Source organism: Heterodontus francisci, chromosome 22, assembly GCF_036365525.1.
Source record: "Heterodontus francisci isolate sHetFra1 chromosome 22, sHetFra1.hap1, whole genome shotgun sequence".
NCBI lineage: Eukaryota > Metazoa > Chordata > Chondrichthyes > Heterodontiformes > Heterodontidae > Heterodontus > Heterodontus francisci.
Genome location: NC_090392.1, coordinates 34,511,898 through 34,529,859, shown reverse-complemented (window position 1 = coordinate 34,529,859; position 17,962 = coordinate 34,511,898). Strand labels below are relative to the sequence as shown.

The following is a 17,962-nucleotide window of genomic DNA, read 5'->3' as shown; positions in this document are numbered from 1 at the left end:
CAAAACCGAGCAGTGACACTTTATTTGGCTCAGATGAGAATAGAAACCTGCAACACGAGCTTGCTAAGTAACAGCGAATCTTAGTCTCATTTCAGACGAGGCAAAAGCACATCAGCAATTCACTTTCACCAGCTCCACAGTCGTTGAGACAGGGGCACGCTGCAATATTTTGACCCGCACTGTCCAATTACTCGCTGTCAGCAGCAAGTGGCGTCTGCTGCCTCAATCAACAGGTTACTGGCCATCTCGGGGAGGTAAAATAGCACAACCCGGGCCAAATCTCCCCATCAACCAAGCACCGGCTCAGCAAAACGTAGGCACATGATATCCGGGTCACTGAACCTCCGAGCAGCTCTCACAGAACACCCAAGTGACTGAAACTTTCTTTGAGTTGCAATGATGAATCTCCGGTGGAAACAAGTTGGGGGAAATTGCTCCTCCTGAACATTTCTTCTTGGGTAAAAGGGGCAAAAATCCTTTTCAATTTAACCACTGCTGCAGCAGATTCTTGGTGTCTTAAGCACCTTGATAACCCAGCTCTTAACATGCAGCCGCAATTATGACAAGGGGTGAAGGTTCATGACACGCAGAGGGGAAAAAGTTATTTAAGTTATGACAGTCGCTCACAGATTTATTAGCGTTTTGTTCAGTCAGTAACAGAGACATACCTGGATTTATTGATGCAAATTAGCATAACTATTCAGCGTCACGCAGAGCCGCGAGGAGTACTTTGCCTCCCTTAAAGACGGACACGGCTGATTCTGTAACTGAAGCTAAGGAAACAGGCAGACCTGCCAAATTATTATTTTATTTTGTTCTTCATTCGGCAAGTAACAGGAACACTAACAAGGTGGCGTTGAAAATGAGATGCACTGCGGCTCCGCTCAATATCAAAGCGCTCCTTCATATTGAACCGAGGAAGAATATACATGAATTAAAGCAAAATACTGTGGATGCTGGAAATCTGAAATAAAAACAAGAAATTCTGGAAATACTCAGCACGACTGGCAGCATCTGTGGAGACAGAAGCAGAGTTAACATTTCGGCTCAGTGACCCTTCTTCAGAACTGGCAAATATTAGAAATGTCAAAGGTTAGAAGCAAGTAAAGCGGGGGTGGAGCAAGAGATAACAAAGGAGGTGTAGATTGGACAAGGCCACAGAATAGCTGACCAGAAGGTCATGGAGCAAAGGCAAACAATATGTTAATGGTGTGTTGAAAGACAAAGCATTAGTACAGAGAGGACTGTTAATGGACTGAAAATTGAACAGCAGCAAGTACAAACAGGAAAAAAAACAGTGGGTAAGCAAACTGAACAAACTAAGATGAAATAAAATAAACATACAAAAAAATGTAAAAAATGTAAAAATGAAAAATAACAAAAAATGAAAGTAAAATGGGGGCCCCGTCATGCTCTGGAATTATCGAACTCAATATTCAGCCCGGCACGCTCTCGTGTGCAGTGGTTCACACCGCAGCCTCACAGCTCCAGCGACCCGCTTTCAATTCTGGGCACTGCCTGCGTGGTGTTTGCAAGTTCTCCCTGTGTCTGCGTGGGATTCCTCTGGGTGCTCCGGTTTCCTCCCACATGCCAAAGACTGGCTGCTTGATAGGTTAATTGGCCATTATAAATTGCTCCTCGTATAGGGAGGTGGTAGGGAAATATTGGGAAGGTGGGGATGTGGTAGGAATATGGAATTCGTGTCGGATTAGTATAAATGGGTGGTCGATGGTCAGCACAGACTCGGTGGGCCGAAGGGCCTGTTTCACTGCTGTATCACCAAACTAAACTAATCGGTCAACGGGATGCTGTTTTTCGAGCTTGTGTTGATGTTCACTGGAACACTGAGGCAATCCCAGGATAGAGATGTGAGCATGAGAGCAGTGGGCAGTCTTGAAATGGCAAGCAACCGGAAGCTCAGGGTCCTGCTTGCGGACTGAGCCGACGTATTCCGCAAAGCGGTCACCCAGTCTGCGTTTGGTCTCCCCAATAAACATGAATATACATGAATTGGATTTAGGCGCCAGTATGTTGCAAAACAAGAAGAAAGAAAAGCACAAATGCCATTAACTCTGACTTTGCAAATGATTCACTGAAAAATTCTTTCATTTGCTGGAAAAGATGACTATTGTGCATCTGAAAATGGGCACCATGGAATTGTGTTGCATACTGACCTGTTTTCCTATATTTGCCTGTCATCTATGCAATTCAATTTGTGTTGGATATTGCTGAGAATCTCATTTCAAGATGAGGGCACAGATATTATTATAATACGGCTGAAAGCCTAAACCTGGAACAAATACTGTGTTACATGGATTGCAACGTTTCGAGGGCTGTGCAGCTAAGGTGAGGAAGCACAGGAATGATGTGTTTGATGATTGCGTGGAATGCATTGCAAACTTGGGTTACGTTGCTTGATTTCATTCTACACCTTGAAATTCAGAAACAAGTGAGGCACCAGGTGGAAACCAACAGCTGTCTCTGTGGAAGAGGGGACATGGCTTCCTAATCTAACCATTTGAACTCTGCAAACATTCTGCTGGATCTGAACTGCCCTGTATACCAAGGCCAATTTGTATACTATATAGATTGGCATGCCCAGACGATGCAGAGGACTCCAGGTGGGGTCCAACCAGGACATTATATAGCTGCAGTGAAGCTTCGCCCCCATTATATAACTGCCTCTGTTACGCATTCTACTGCGAGGGTAATCACATTGTATGTAGCAACTGAGCAAAATAAGGACTCATTTGATCAAAATAAAGAGTTTAAAAACACAAATATGTGTCAGTGCAATCAGTAAATAATGAGAAATGAAATCCAGAAGTTGGCAAGAATCCCAAGTGGATGTCTTGGTGTGGTTGGGGAAGGGAATCTTTGTCAATGATGGCACACTGTGCATTAACACTGCAGCAGCTGCTGCACCTCTTACAAACTTAGTTTCTTAAGGGAGAGTTTTAAAAAAAGGGAATTGGATAATTGCATGAAAGGAGAGGCAAAGAAAAGCAGAGCTAAGGAAGTGGGCCCAAGTGGCAAGTCTTTGAAAAAACTGGCAATGGTACGATGGCCTGAATGGACTGGCGATGTGTTGTGCACTGCTGATCGTCCATGGCTGGGTCAATACCTCTGCAGCCTTGCGAAATGTCACAGTGGAATTGCATTTCAATGAAACAAGCACCACAAATCGATTAAGACTGTATAGTTTAACAATACTTGCAGCTTCCTCAGCGCTGTAACGTGTTGAGTTTCTGTAGTGTAGTGGTGATCACGTTTGCCTAACACGCAAAAGGTCCCCAGTTCGAAACTGGGCAGAAACATTTTCAAAACGAACCCAAACTTCTTCGCAAGAAATATGCAATCATTGACATTCCCCATGAACACAACACAATTTCTCAAAGCCCTCTTTCTCTTGCACATTGTGTGCACAATGCCTTGCACTCGCTCCTCTTTCTAGTCCTGATGCTGCAGAAAGTTCCGCAAAACCGAGCAGTGACACTTTATTTGGCTCAGATGAGAATAGAAACCTGCAACACGAGCTTGCTAAGTAACAGCGAATCTTAGTCTCATTTCAGACGAGGCAAAAGCACATCAGCAATTCACTTTCACCAGCTCCACAGTCGTTGAGACAGGGGCACGCTGCAATATTTTGACCCGCACTGTCCAATTACTCGCTGTCAGCAGCAAGTGGCGTCTGCTGCCTCAATCAACAGGTTACTGGCCATCTCGGGGAGGTAAAATAGCACAACCCGGGCCAAATCTCCCCATCAACCAAGCACCGGCTCAGCAAAACGTAGGCACATGATATCCGGGTCACTGAACCTCCGAGCAGCTCTCACAGAACACCCAAGTGACTGAAACTTTCTTTGAGTTGCAATGATGAATCTCCGGTGGAAACAAGTTGGGGGAAATTGCTCCTCCTGAACATTTCTTCTTGGGTAAAAGGGGCAAAAATCCTTTTCAATTTAACCACTGCTGCAGCAGATTCTTGGTGTCTTAAGCACCTTGATAACCCAGCTCTTAACATGCAGCCGCAATTATGACAAGGGGTGAAGGTTCATGACACGCAGAGGGGAAAAAGTTATTTAAGTTATGACAGTCGCTCACAGATTTATTAGCGTTTTGTTCAGTCAGTAACAGAGACATACCTGGATTTATTGATGCAAATTAGCATAACTATTCAGCGTCACGCAGAGCCGCGAGGAGTACTTTGCCTCCCTTAAAGACGGACACGGCTGATTCTGTAACTGAAGCTAAGGAAACAGGCAGACCTGCCAAATTATTATTTTATTTTGTTCTTCATTCGGCAAGTAACAGGAACACTAACAAGGTGGCGTTGAAAATGAGATGCACTGCGGCTCCGCTCAATATCAAAGCGCTCCTTCATATTGAACCGAGGAAGAATATACATGAATTAAAGCAAAATACTGTGGATGCTGGAAATCTGAAATAAAAACAAGAAATTCTGGAAATACTCAGCACGACTGGCAGCATCTGTGGAGACAGAAGCAGAGTTAACATTTCGGCTCAGTGACCCTTCTTCAGAACTGGCAAATATTAGAAATGTCAAAGGTTAGAAGCAAGTAAAGCGGGGGTGGAGCAAGAGATAACAAAGGAGGTGTAGATTGGACAAGGCCACAGAATAGCTGACCAGAAGGTCATGGAGCAAAGGCAAACAATATGTTAATGGTGTGTTGAAAGACAAAGCATTAGTACAGAGAGGACTGTTAATGGACTGAAAATTGAACAGCAGCAAGTACAAACAGGAAAAAAAACAGTGGGTAAGAAAACTGAACAAACTAAGATGAAATAAAATAAACATACAAAAAAATGTAAAAAATGTAAAAATGAAAAATAACAAAAAATGAAAGTAAAATGGGGGCCCCGTCATGCTCTGGAATTATTGAACTCAATATTCAGCCCGGCACGCTCTCGTGTGCAGTGGTTCACACCGCAGCCTCACAGCTCCAGCGACCCGCTTTCAATTCTGGGCACTGCCTGCGTGGTGTTTGCAAGTTCTCCCTGTGTCTGCGTGGGATTCCTCTGGGTGCTCCGGTTTCCTCCCACATGCCAAAGACTGGCTGCTTGATAGGTTAATTGGCCATTATAAATTGCTCCTCGTATAGGGAGGTGGTAGGGAAATATTGGGAAGGTGGGGATGTGGTAGGAATATGGAATTCGTGTCGGATTAGTATAAATGGGTGGTCGATGGTCAGCACAGACTCGGTGGGCCGAAGGGCCTGTTTCACTGCTGTATCACCAAACTAAACTAATCGGTCAACGGGATGCTGTTTTTCGAGCTTGTGTTGATGTTCACTGGAACACTGAGGCAATCCCAGGATAGAGATGTGAGCATGAGAGCAGTGGGCAGTCTTGAAATGGCAAGCAACCGGAAGCTCAGGGTCCTGCTTGCGGACTGAGCCGACGTATTCCGCAAAGCGGTCACCCAGTCTGCGTTTGGTCTCCCCAATAAACATGAATATACATGAATTGGATTTAGGCGCCAGTATGTTGCAAAACAAGAAGAAAGAAAAGCACAAATGCCATTAACTCTGACTTTGCAAATGATTCACTGAAAAATTCTTTCATTTGCTGGAAAAGATGACTATTGTGCATCTGAAAATGGGCACCATGGAATTGTGTTGCATACTGACCTGTTTTCCTATATTTGCCTGTCATCTATGCAATTCAATTTGTGTTGGATATTGCTGAGAATCTCATTTCAAGATGAGGGCACAGATATTATTATAATACGGCTGAAAGCCTAAACCTGGAACAAATACTGTGTTACATGGATTGCAACGTTTCGAGGGCTGTGCAGCTAAGGTGAGGAAGACAGGAATGATGTGTTTGATGATTGCGTGGAATGCATTGCAAACTTGGGTTACGTTGCTTGATTTCATTCTACACCTTGAAATTCAGAAACAAGTGAGGCACCAGGTGGAAACCAACAGCTGTCTCTGTGGAAGAGGGGACATGGCTTCCTAATCTAACCATTTGAACTCTGCAAACATTCTGCTGGATCTGAACTGCCCTGTATACCAAGGCCAATTTGTATACTATATAGATTGGCATGCCCAGACTATGCAGAGGACTCCAGGTGGGGTCCAACCAGGACATTATATAGCTGCAGTGAAGCTTCGCCCCCATTATATAACTGCCTCTGTTACGCATTCTACTGCGAGGGTAATCACATTGTATGTAGCAACTCAGCAAAATAAGGACTCATTTGATCAAAATAAAGAGTTTAAAAACACAAATATGTGTCAGTGCAATCAGTAAATAATGAGAAATGAAATCCAGAAGTTGGCAAGAATCCCAAGTGGATGTCTTGGTGTGGTTGGGGAAGGGAATCTTTGTCAATGATGGCACACTGTGCATTAACACTGCAGCAGCTGCTGCACCTCTTACAAACTTAGTTTCTTAAGGGAGAGTTTTAAAAAAAGGGAATTGGATAATTGCATGAAAGGAGAGGCAAAGAAAAGCAGAGCTAAGGAAGTGGGCCCAAGTGGCAAGTCTTTGAAAAAACTGGCAATGGTACGATGGCCTGAATGGACTGGCGATGTGTTGTGCACTGCTGATCGTCCATGGCTGGGTCAATACCTCTGCAGCCTTGCGAAATGTCACAGTGGAATTGCATTTCAATGAAACAAGCACCACAAATCGATTAAGACTGTATAGTTTAACAATACTTGCAGATTCCTCAGCGCTGTAACATGTTGAGTTTCTGTAGTGTAGTGGTGATCACGTTTGCCTAACGCACAAAAGGTCCCCAGTTCGAAACTGGGCAGAAACATTTTCAAAACGAACCCAAACTTCTTCGCAAGAAATATGCAATCATTGACATTCCCCATGAACACAACACAATTTCTCAAAGCCCTCTTTCTCTTGCACATTGTGTGCACAATGCCTTGCACTCGCTCCTCTTTCTAGTCCTGATGCTGCAGAAAGTTCCGCAAAACCGAGCAGTGACACTTTATTTGGCTCAGATGAGAATAGAAACCTGCAACACGAGCTTGCTAAGTAACAGCGAATCTTAGTCTCATTTCAGACGAGGCAAAAGCACATCAGCAATTCACTTTCACCAGCTCCACAGTCGTTGAGACAGGGGCACGCTGCAATATTTTGACCCGCACTGTCCAATTACTCGCTGTCAGCAGCAAGTGGCGTCTGCTGCCTCAATCAACAGGTTACTGGCCATCTCGGGGAGGTAAAATAGCACAACCCGGGCCAAATCTCCCCATCAACCAAGCACCGGCTCAGCAAAACGTAGGCACATGATATCCGGGTCACTGAACCTCCGAGCAGCTCTGACAGAACACCCAAGTGACTGAAACTTTCTTTGAGTTGCAATGATGAATCTCCGGTGGAAACAAGTTGGGGGAAATTGCTCCTCCTGAACATTTCTTCTTGGGTAAAAGGGGCAAAAATCCTTTTCAATTTAACCACTGCTGCAGCAGATTCTTGGTGTCTTAAGCACCTTGATAACCCAGCTCTTAACATGCAGCCGCAATTATGACAAGGGGTGAAGGTTCATGACACGCAGAGGGGAAAACGTTATTTAAGTTATGACAGTCGCTCACAGATTTATTAGCGTTTTGTTCAGTCAGTAACAGAGACATACCTGGATTTATTGATGCAGATTAACATAACTATTCAGCGTCACGCAGAGCCGCTAGGAGTACGTTGCCTCCCTTAAAGACGGACACGGCTGATTCTGTAACTGAAGCTAAGGAAACAGGCAGACCTGCCAAATTATTATTTTATTTTGTTCTTCATTCGGCAAGTAACAGGAACACTAACAAGGTGGCGTTGAAAATGAGATGCACTGCGGCTCCGCTCAATATCAAAGTGCTCCTTCATATTGAACCGAGGAAGAATATACATGAATTAAAGCAAAATACTGTGGATGCTGGAAATCTGAAATAAAAACAAGAAATTCTGGAAATTTTCAGCACGACTGGCAGCATCTGTGGAGACAGAAGCAGAGTTAACATTTCGGCTCAGTGACCCTTCTTCAGAACTGGCAAATATTAGAAATGTCAAAGGTTAGAAGCAAGTAAAGCGGGGGTGGAGCAAGAGATAACAAAGGAGAAGGTGTAGATTGGACAAGGCCACAGAATAGCTGACCAGAAGGTCATGGAGCAAAGGCAAACAATATGTTAATGGTGTGTTGAAAGACAAAGCATTAGTACAGGGAGGACGGTTAATGGACTGAAAATTGAACAGCAGCAAGTACAAACAGGAAAAAAAACAGTGGGTAAGCAAACTGAACAAACTAAGATGAAATAAAATAAACATACAAAAAAATGTAAAAAATGTAAAAATTAAAAATAACAAAAAATGAAAGTAAAATGGGGGCCCCGTCATGCTCTGGAATTATTGAACTCAACATTCAGCCCGGCACGCTCTCGTGTGCAGTGGTTCACACCGCAGCCTCACAGCTCCAGCGACCCGCTTTCAATTCTGGGCACTGCCTGCGTGGTGTTTGCAAGTTCTCCCTGTGTCTGCGTGGGATTCCTCTGGGTGCTCCGGTTTCCTCCCACATGCCAAAGACTGGCTGCTTGATAGGTTAATTGGCCATTATAAATTGCCCCTCGTACAGGGAGGTGGTAGGGAAATATAGGGAAGGTGGGGATGTGGTAGGAATATGGAATTCGTGTCGGATTAGTATAAATGGGTGGTCGATGGTCAGCACAGACTCGGTGGGCCGAAGGGCCTGTTTCACTGCTGTATCACCAAACTAAACTAATCGGTCAACGGGATGCTGTTTTTCGAGCTTGTGTTGATGTTCACTGGAACACTGAGGCAATCCCAGGATAGAGATGTGAGCATGAGAGCAGTGGGCAGTCTTGAAATGGCAAGCAACCGGAAGCTCAGGGTCCTGCTTGCGGACTGAGCCGACGTATTCCGCAAAGCGGTCACCCAGTCTGCGTTTGGTCTCCCCAATAAACATGAATATACATGAATTGGATTTAGGCGCCAGTATGTTGCAAAACAAGAAGAAAGAAAAGCACAAATGCCATTAACTCTGACTTTGCAAATGATTCACTGAAAAATTCTTTCATTTGCTGGAAAAGATGACTATTGTGCATCTGAAAATGGGCACCATGGAATTGTGTTGCATACTGACCTGTTTTCCTATATTTGCCTGTCATCTATGCAATTCAATTTGTGTTGGATATTGCTGAGAATCTCATTTCAAGATGAGGGCACAGATATTATTATAATCCTACTGAAAGCCTAAACCTGGAACAAATACTGTGTTACATGGATTGCAACGTTTCGAGGGTTGTGCAGCTAAGGTGAGGAAGACAGGAATGATGTGTTTGACGATTGCGTGGAATGCATTGCAAACTTGGGTTACGTTGCTTGATTTCATTCTACACCTTGAAATTCAGAAACAAGTGAGGCACCAGGTGGAAACCAACAGCTGTCTCTGTGGAAGAGGGGACATGGCTTCCTAATCTAACCATTTGAACTCTGCAAACATTCTGCTGGATCTGAACTGCCCTGTATACCAAGGCCAATTTGTATACTATATAAATTGGCATGCCCAGACTATGCAGAGGACTCCAGGTGGGGTCCAACCAGGACATTATATAGCTGCAGTGAAGCTTCGCCCCCATTATATAACTGCCTCTGTTACGCATTCTACTGCGAGGGTAATCACATTGTTTGTAGCATCTCAGCAAAATAAGGACTCATTTGATCAAACTAAAGAGTTTAAAAACACAAATATGTGTCAGTGCAATCAGTAAATAATGAGAAATGAAATCCAGAAGTTGGCAAGAATCCCAAGTGGATGTCTTGGTGTGGTTGGGGAAGGGAATCTTTGTCAATGATGGCACACTGTGCATTAACACTGCAGCAGCTGCTGCACCTCTTACAAACTTAGTTTCTTAAGGGAGAGTTTTAAAAAAAGGGAATTGGATAATTGCATGAAAGGAGAGGCAAAGAAAAGCAGAGCTAAGGAAGTGGGCCCAAGTGGCAAGTCTTTGAAAAAACTGGCAATGGTACGATGGCCTGAATGGACTGGCGATGTGTTGTGCACTGCTGATCGTCCATGGCTGGGTCAATACCTCTGCAGCCTTGCGAAATGTCACAGTGGAATTGCATTTCAATGAAACAAGCACCACAAATCGATTAAGACTGTATAGTTTAACAATACTTGCAGCTTCCTCAGCGCTGTAACGTGTTGAGTTTCTGTAGTGTAGTGGTGATCACGTTTGCCTAACACGCAAAAGGTCCCCAGTTCGAAACTGGGCAGAAACATTTTCAAAACGAACCCAAACTTCTTCGCAAGAAATATGCAATCATTGACATTCCCCATGAACACAACACAATTTCTCAAAGCCCTCTTTCTCTTGCACATTGTGTGCACAATGCCTTGCACTCGCTCCTCTTTCTAGTCCTGATGCTGCAGAAAGTTCCGCAAAACCGAGCAGTGACACTTTATTTGGCTCAGATGAGAATAGAAACCTGCAACACGAGCTTGCTAAGTAACAGCGAATCTTAGTCTCATTTCAGACGAGGCAAAAGCACATCAGCAATTCACTTTCACCAGCTCCACAGTCGTTGAGACAGGGGCACGCTGCAATATTTTGACCCGCACTGTCCAATTACTCGCTGTCAGCAGCAAGTGGCGTCTGCTGCCTCAATCAACAGGTTACTGGCCATCTCGGGGAGGTAAAATAGCACAACCCGGGCCAAATCTCCCCATCAACCAAGCACCGGCTCAGCAAAACGTAGGCACATGATATCCGGGTCACTGAACCTCCGAGCAGCTCTGACAGAACAGCCAAGTGACTGAAACTTTCTTTGAGTTGCAATGATGAATCTCCGGTGGAAACAAGTTGGGGGAAATTGCTCCTCCTGAACATTTCTTCTTGGGTAAAAGGGGCAAAAATCCTTTTCAATTTAACCACTGCTGCAGCAGATTCTTGGTGTCTTAAGCACCTTGATAACCCAGCTCTTAACATGCAGCCGCAATTATGACAAGGGGTGAAGGTTCATGACACGCAGAGGGGAAAAAGTTATTTAAGTTATGACAGTCGCTCACAGATTTATTAGCGTTTTGTTCAGTCAGTAACAGAGACATACCTGGATTTATTGATGCAAATTAGCATAACTATTCAGCGTCACGCAGAGCCGCGAGGAGTACTTTGCCTCCCTTAAAGACGGACACGGCTGATTCTGTAACTGAAGCTAAGGAAACAGGCAGACCTGCCAAATTATTATTTTATTTTGTTCTTCATTCGGCAAGTAACAGGAACACTAACAAGGTGGCGTTGAAAATGAGATGCACTGCGGCTCCGCTCAATATCAAAGCGCTCCTTCATATTGAACCGAGGAAGAATATACATGAATTAAAGCAAAATACTGTGGATGCTGGAAATCTGAAATAAAAACAAGAAATTCTGGAAATACTCAGCACGACTGGCAGCATCTGTGGAGACAGAAGCAGAGTTAACATTTCGGCTCAGTGACCCTTCTTCAGAACTGGCAAATATTAGAAATGTCAAAGGTTAGAAGCAAGTAAAGCGGGGGTGGAGCAAGAGATAACAAAGGAGGTGTAGATTGGACAAGGCCACAGAATAGCTGACCAGAAGGTCATGGAGCAAAGGCAAACAATATGTTAATGGTGTGTTGAAAGACAAAGCATTAGTACAGAGAGGACTGTTAATGGACTGAAAATTGAACAGCAGCAAGTACAAACAGGAAAAAAAACAGTGGGTAAGCAAACTGAACAAACTAAGATGAAATAAAATAAACATACAAAAAAATGTAAAAAATGTAAAAATGAAAAATAACAAAAAATGAAAGTAAAATGGGGGCCCCGTCATGCTCTGGAATTATTGAACTCAATATTCAGCCCGGCACGCTCTCGTGTGCAGTGGTTCACACCGCAGCCTCACAGCTCCAGCGACCCGCTTTCAATTCTGGGCACTGCCTGCGTGGTGTTTGCAAGTTCTCCCTGTGTCTGCGTGGGATTCCTCTGGGTGCTCCGGTTTCCTCCCACATGCCAAAGACTGGCTGCTTGATAGGTTAATTGGCCATTATAAATTGCTCCTCGTATAGGGAGGTGGTAGGGAAATATTGGGAAGGTGGGGATGTGGTAGGAATATGGAATTCGTGTCGGATTAGTATAAATGGGTGGTCGATGGTCAGCACAGACTCGGTGGGCCGAAGGGCCTGTTTCACTGCTGTATCACCAAACTAAACTAATCGGTCAACGGGATGCTGTTTTTCGAGCTTGTGTTGATGTTCACTGGAACACTGAGGCAATCCCAGGATAGAGATGTGAGCATGAGAGCAGTGGGCAGTCTTGAAATGGCAAGCAACCGGAAGCTCAGGGTCCTGCTTGCGGACTGAGCCGACGTATTCCGCAAAGCGGTCACCCAGTCTGCGTTTGGTCTCCCCAATAAACATGAATATACATGAATTGGATTTAGGCGCCAGTATGTTGCAAAACAAGAAGAAAGAAAAGCACAAATGCCATTAACTCTGACTTTGCAAATGATTCACTGAAAAATTCTTTCATTTGCTGGAAAAGATGACTATTGTGCATCTGAAAATGGGCACCATGGAATTGTGTTGCATACTGACCTGTTTTCCTATATTTGCCTGTCATCTATGCAATTCAATTTGTGTTGGATATTGCTGAGAATCTCATTTCAAGATGAGGGCACAGATATTATTATAATCCTACTGAAAGCATAAACCTGGAACAAATACTGTGTTACATGGATTGCAACGTTTCGAGGGCTGTGCAGCTAAGGTGAGGAAGACAGGAATGATGTGTTTGATGATTGCGTGGAATGCATTGCAAACTTGGGTTACGTTGCTTGATTTCATTCTACACCTTGAAATTCAGAAACAAGTGAGGCACCAGGTGGAAACCAACAGCTGTCTCTGTGGAAGAGGGGACATGGCTTCCTAATCTAACCATTTGAACTCTGCAAACATTCTGCTGGATCTGAACTGCCCTGTATACCAAGGCCAATTTGTATACTATATAGATTGGCATGCCCAGACGATGCAGAGGACTCCAGGTGGGGTCCAACCAGGACATTATATAGCTGCAGTGAAGCTTCGCCCCCATTATATAACTGCCTCTGTTACGCATTCTACTGCGAGGGTAATCACATTGAATGTAGCAACTGAGCAAAATAAGGACTCATTTGATCAAAATAAAGAGTTTAAAAACACAAATATGTGTCAGTGCAATCAGTAAATAATGAGAAATGAAATCCAGAAGTTGGCAAGAATCCCAAGTGGATGTCTTGGTGTGGTTGGGGAAGGGAATCTTTGTCAATGATGGCACACTGTGCATTAACACTGCAGCAGCTGCTGCACCTCTTACAAACTTAGTTTCTTAAGGGAGAGTTTTAAAAAAAGGGAATTGGATAATTGCATGAAAGTAGAGGCAAAGAAAAGCAGAGCTAAGGAAGTGGGCCCAAGTGGCAAGTCTTTGAAAAAACTGGCAATGGTACGATGGCCTGAATGGACTGGCGATGTGTTGTGCACTGCTGATCGTCCATGGCTGGGTCAATACCTCTGCAGCCTTGCGAAATGTCACAGTGGAATTGCATTTCAATGAAACAAGCACCACAAATCGATTAAGACTGTATAGTTTAACAATACTTGCAGATTCCTCAGCGCTGCAACATGTTGAGTTTCTGTAGTGTAGTGGTGATCACGTTTGCCTAACGCGCAAAAGGTCCCCAGTTCGAAACTAGGCAGAAACATTTTCAAAACGAACCCAAACTTCTTCGCAAGAAATATGCAATCATTGACATTCCCCATGAACACAACACAATTTCTCAAAGCCCTCTTTCTCTTGCACATTGTGTGCACAATGCCTTGCACTCGCTCCTCTTTCTAGTCCTGATGCTGCAGAAAGTTCCGCAAAACCGAGCAGTGACACTTTATTTGGCTCAGATGAGAATAGAAACCTGCAACACGAGCTTGCTAAGTAACAGCGAATCTTAGTCTCATTTCAGACGAGGCAAAAGCACATCAGCAATTCACTTTCACCAGCTCCACAGTCGTTGAGACAGGGGCACGCTGCAATATTTTGACCCGCACTGTCCAATTACTCGCTGTCAGCAGCAAGTGGCGTCTGCTGCCTCAATCAACAGGTTACTGGCCATCTCGGGGAGGTAAAATAGCACAACCCGGGCCAAATCTCCCCATCAACCAAGCACCGGCTCAGCAAAACGTAGGCACATGATATCCGGGTCACTGAACCTCCGAGCAGCTCTGACAGAACACCCAAGTGACTGAAACTTTCTTTGAGTTGCAATGATGAATCTCCGGTGGAAACAAGTTGGGGGAAATTGCTCCTCCTGAACATTTCTTCTTGGGTAAAAGGGGCAAAAATCCTTTTCAATTTAACCACTGCTGCAGCAGATTCTTGGTGTCTTAAGCACCTTGATAACCCAGCTCTTAACATGCAGCCGCAATTATGACAAGGGGTGAAGGTTCATGACACGCAGAGGGGAAAAAGTTATTTAAGTTATGACAGTCGCTCACAGATTTATTAGCGTTTTGTTCAGTCAGTAACAGAGACATACCTGGATTTATTGATGCAGATTAGCATAACTATTCAGCGTCACGCAGAGCCGCTAGGAGTACTTTGCCTCCCTTAAAGACGGACACGGCTGATTCTGTAACTGAAGCTAAGGAAACAGGCAGACCTGCCAAATTATTATTTTATGTTGTTCTTCATTCGGCAAGTAACAGGAACACTAACAAGGTGGCGTTGAAAATGAGATGCACTGCGGCTCCGCTCAATATCAAAGCGCTCCTTCATATTGAACCGAGGAAGAATATACATGAATTAAAGCAAAATACTGTGGATGCTGGAAATCTGAAATAAAAACAAGAAATTCTGGAAATACTCAGCACGACTGGCAGCATCTGTGGAGACAGAAGCAGAGTTAACATTTCGGCTCAGTGACCCTTCTTCAGAACTGGCAAATATTAGAAATGTCAAAGGTTAGAAGCAAGTAAAGCGGGGGTGGAGCAAGAGATAACAAAGGAGAAGGTGTAGATTGGACAAGGCCACAGAATAGCTGACCAGAAGGTCATGGAGCAAAGGCAAACAATATGTTAATGGTGTGTTGAAAGACAAAGCATTAGTACAGAGAGGACTGTTAATGGACTGAAAATTGAACAGCAGCAAGTACAAACAGGAAAAAAAACAGTGGGTAAGCAAACTGAACAAACTAAGATGAAATAAAATAAACATACAAAAAAATGTAAAAAATGTAAAAATGAAAAATAACAAAAAATGAAAGTAAAATGGGGGCCCCGTCATGCTCTGGAATTATCGAACTCAATATTCAGTCCGGCACGCTCTCGTGTGCAGTGGTTCACACCGCAGCCTCACAGCTCCAGCGACCCGCTTTCAATTCTGGGCACTGCCTGCGTGGTGTTTGCAAGTTCTCCCTGTGTCTGCGTGGGATTCCTCTGGGTGCTCCGGTTTCCTCCCACATGCCAAAGACTGGCTGCTTGATAGGTTAATTGGCCATTATAAATTGCCCCTCGTATAGGGAGGTGGTAGGGAAATATAGGGAAGGTGGGGATGTGGTAGGAATATGGAATTCGTGTCGGATTAGTATAAATGGGTGGTCGATGGTCAGCACAGACTCGGTGGGCCGAAGGGCCTGTTTCACTGCTGTATCACCAAACTAAACTAATCGGTCAACGGGATGCTGTTTTTCGAGCTTGTGTTGATGTTCACTGGAACACTGAGGCAATCCCAGGATAGAGATGTGAGCATGAGAGCAGTGGGCAGTCTTGAAATGGCAAGCAACCGGAAGCTCAGGGTCCTGCTTGCGGACTGAGCCGACGTATTCCGCAAAGCGGTCACCCAGTCTGCGTTTGGTCTCCCCAATAAACATGAATATACATGAATTGGATTTCGGCGCCAGTATGTTGCAAAACAAGAAGAAAGAAAAGCACAAATGCCATTAACTCTGACTTTGCAAATGATTCACTGAAAAATTCTTTCATTTGCTGGAAAAGATGACTATTGTGCATCTGAAAATGGGCACCATGGAATTGTGTTGCATACTGACCTGTTTTCCTATATTTGCCTGTCATCTATGCAATTCAATTTGTGTTGGATATTGCTGAGAATCTCATTTCAAGATGAGGGCACAGATATTATTATAATCCTACTGAAAGCATAAACCTGGAACAAATACTGTGTTACATGGATTGCAACGTTTCGAGGGCTGTGCAGCTAAGGTGAGGAAGCACAGGAATGATGTGTTTGATGATTGCGTGGAATGCATTGCAAACTTGGGTTACGTTGCTTGATTTCATTCTACACCTTGAAATTCAGAAACAAGTGAGGCACCAGGTGGAAACCAACAGCTGTCTCTGTGGAAGAGGGGACATGGCTTCCTAATCTAACCATTTGAACTCTGCAAACATTCTGCTGGATCTGAACTGCCCTGTATACCAAGGCCAATTTGTATACTATATAGATTGGCATGCCCAGACGATGCAGAGGACTCCAGGTGGGGTCCAACCAGGACATTATATAGCTGCAGTGAAGCTTCGCCCCCATTATATAACTGCCTCTGTTACGCATTCTACTGCGAGGGTAATCACATTGTATGTAGCAACTCAGCAAAATAAGGACTCATTTGATCAAAATAAAGAGTTTAAAAACACAAATATGTGTCAGTGCAATCAGTAAATAATGAGAAATGAAATCCAGAAGTTGGCAAGAATCCCAAGTGGATGTCTTGGTGTGGTTGGGGAAGGGAATCTTTGTCAATGATGGCACACTGTGCATTAACACTGCAGCAGCTGCTGCACCTCTTACAAACTTAGTTTCTTAAGGGAGAGTTTTTAAAAAAGGGAATTGGATAATTGCATGAAAGGAGAGGCAAAGAAAAGCAGAGCTAAGGAAGTGGGCCCAAGTGGCAAGTCTTTGAAAAAACTGGCAATGGTACGATGGCCTGAATGGACTGGCGATGTGTTGTGCACTGCTGATCGTCCATGGCTGGGTCAATACCTCTGCAGCCTTGCGAAATGTCACAGTGGAATTGCATTTCAATGAAACAAGCACCACAAATCGATTAAGACTGTATAGTTTAACAATACTTGCAGCTTCCTCAGCGCTGTAACGTGTTGAGTTTCTGTAGTGTAGTGGTGATCACGTTTGCCTAACACGCAAAAGGTCCCCAGTTCGAAACTGGGCAGAAAGATTTTCAAAACGAACCCAAACTTCTTCGCAAGAAATATGCAATCATTGACATTCCCCATGAACACAACACAATTTCTCAAAGCCCTCTTTCTCTTGCACATTGTGTGCACAATGCCTTGCACTCGCTCCTCTTTCTAGTCCTGATGCTGCAGAAAGTTCCGCAAAACCGAGCAGTGACACTTTATTTGGCTCAGATGAGAATAGAAACCTGCAACACGAGCTTGCTAAGTAACAGCGAATCTTAGTCTCATTTCAGACGAGGCAAAAGCACATCAGCAATTCACTTTCACCAGCTCCACAGTCGTTGAGACAGGGGCACGCTGCAATATTTTGACCCGCACTGTCCAATTACTCGCTGTCAGCAGCAAGTGGCGTCTGCTGCCTCAATCAACAGGTTACTGGCCATCTCGGGGAGGTAAAATAGCACAACCCGGGCCAAATCTCCCCATCAACCAAGCACCGGCTCAGCAAAACGTAGGCACATGATATCCGGGTCACTGGACCTCCGAGCAGCTCTGACAGAACACCCAAGTGACTGAAACTTTCTTTGAGTTGCAATGATGAATCTCCGGTGGAAACAAGTTGGGGGAAATTGCTCCTCCTGAACATTTCTTCTTGGGTAAAAGGGGCAAAAATCCTTTTCAATTTAACCACTGCTGCAGCAGATTCTTGGTGTCTTAAGCACCTTGATAACCCAGCTCTTAACATGCAGCCGCAATTATGACAAGGGGTGAA

General features: G+C 44.2%; 5 non-coding genes across 5 annotated transcripts; all 5 read left to right on the top strand.

Annotated features, from left to right (window-relative positions):
* Positions 1-3,244: 3,244 nt before the first annotated feature.
* Positions 3,245-3,317, top strand: trnav-aac (transfer RNA valine (anticodon AAC)). The gene has a single exon. It is a non-coding gene; the product is annotated as a tRNA-Val (tRNA).
* Positions 3,318-6,720: 3,403 nt separating this feature from the next.
* Positions 6,721-6,793, top strand: trnav-aac (transfer RNA valine (anticodon AAC)). Its single transcript has one exon. It is a non-coding gene; the product is annotated as a tRNA-Val (tRNA).
* Positions 6,794-10,199: 3,406 nt separating this feature from the next.
* On the top strand, positions 10,200-10,272 carry trnav-aac (transfer RNA valine (anticodon AAC)). The gene has a single exon. It is a non-coding gene; the product is annotated as a tRNA-Val (tRNA).
* Positions 10,273-13,675: 3,403 nt separating this feature from the next.
* On the top strand, positions 13,676-13,748 carry trnav-aac (transfer RNA valine (anticodon AAC)). The gene has a single exon. It is a non-coding gene; the product is annotated as a tRNA-Val (tRNA).
* Positions 13,749-17,155: 3,407 nt separating this feature from the next.
* trnav-aac (transfer RNA valine (anticodon AAC)) lies at positions 17,156-17,228 on the top strand. Its single transcript has one exon. It is a non-coding gene; the product is annotated as a tRNA-Val (tRNA).
* The last annotated feature ends 734 nt before the right edge of the window (positions 17,229-17,962 follow it).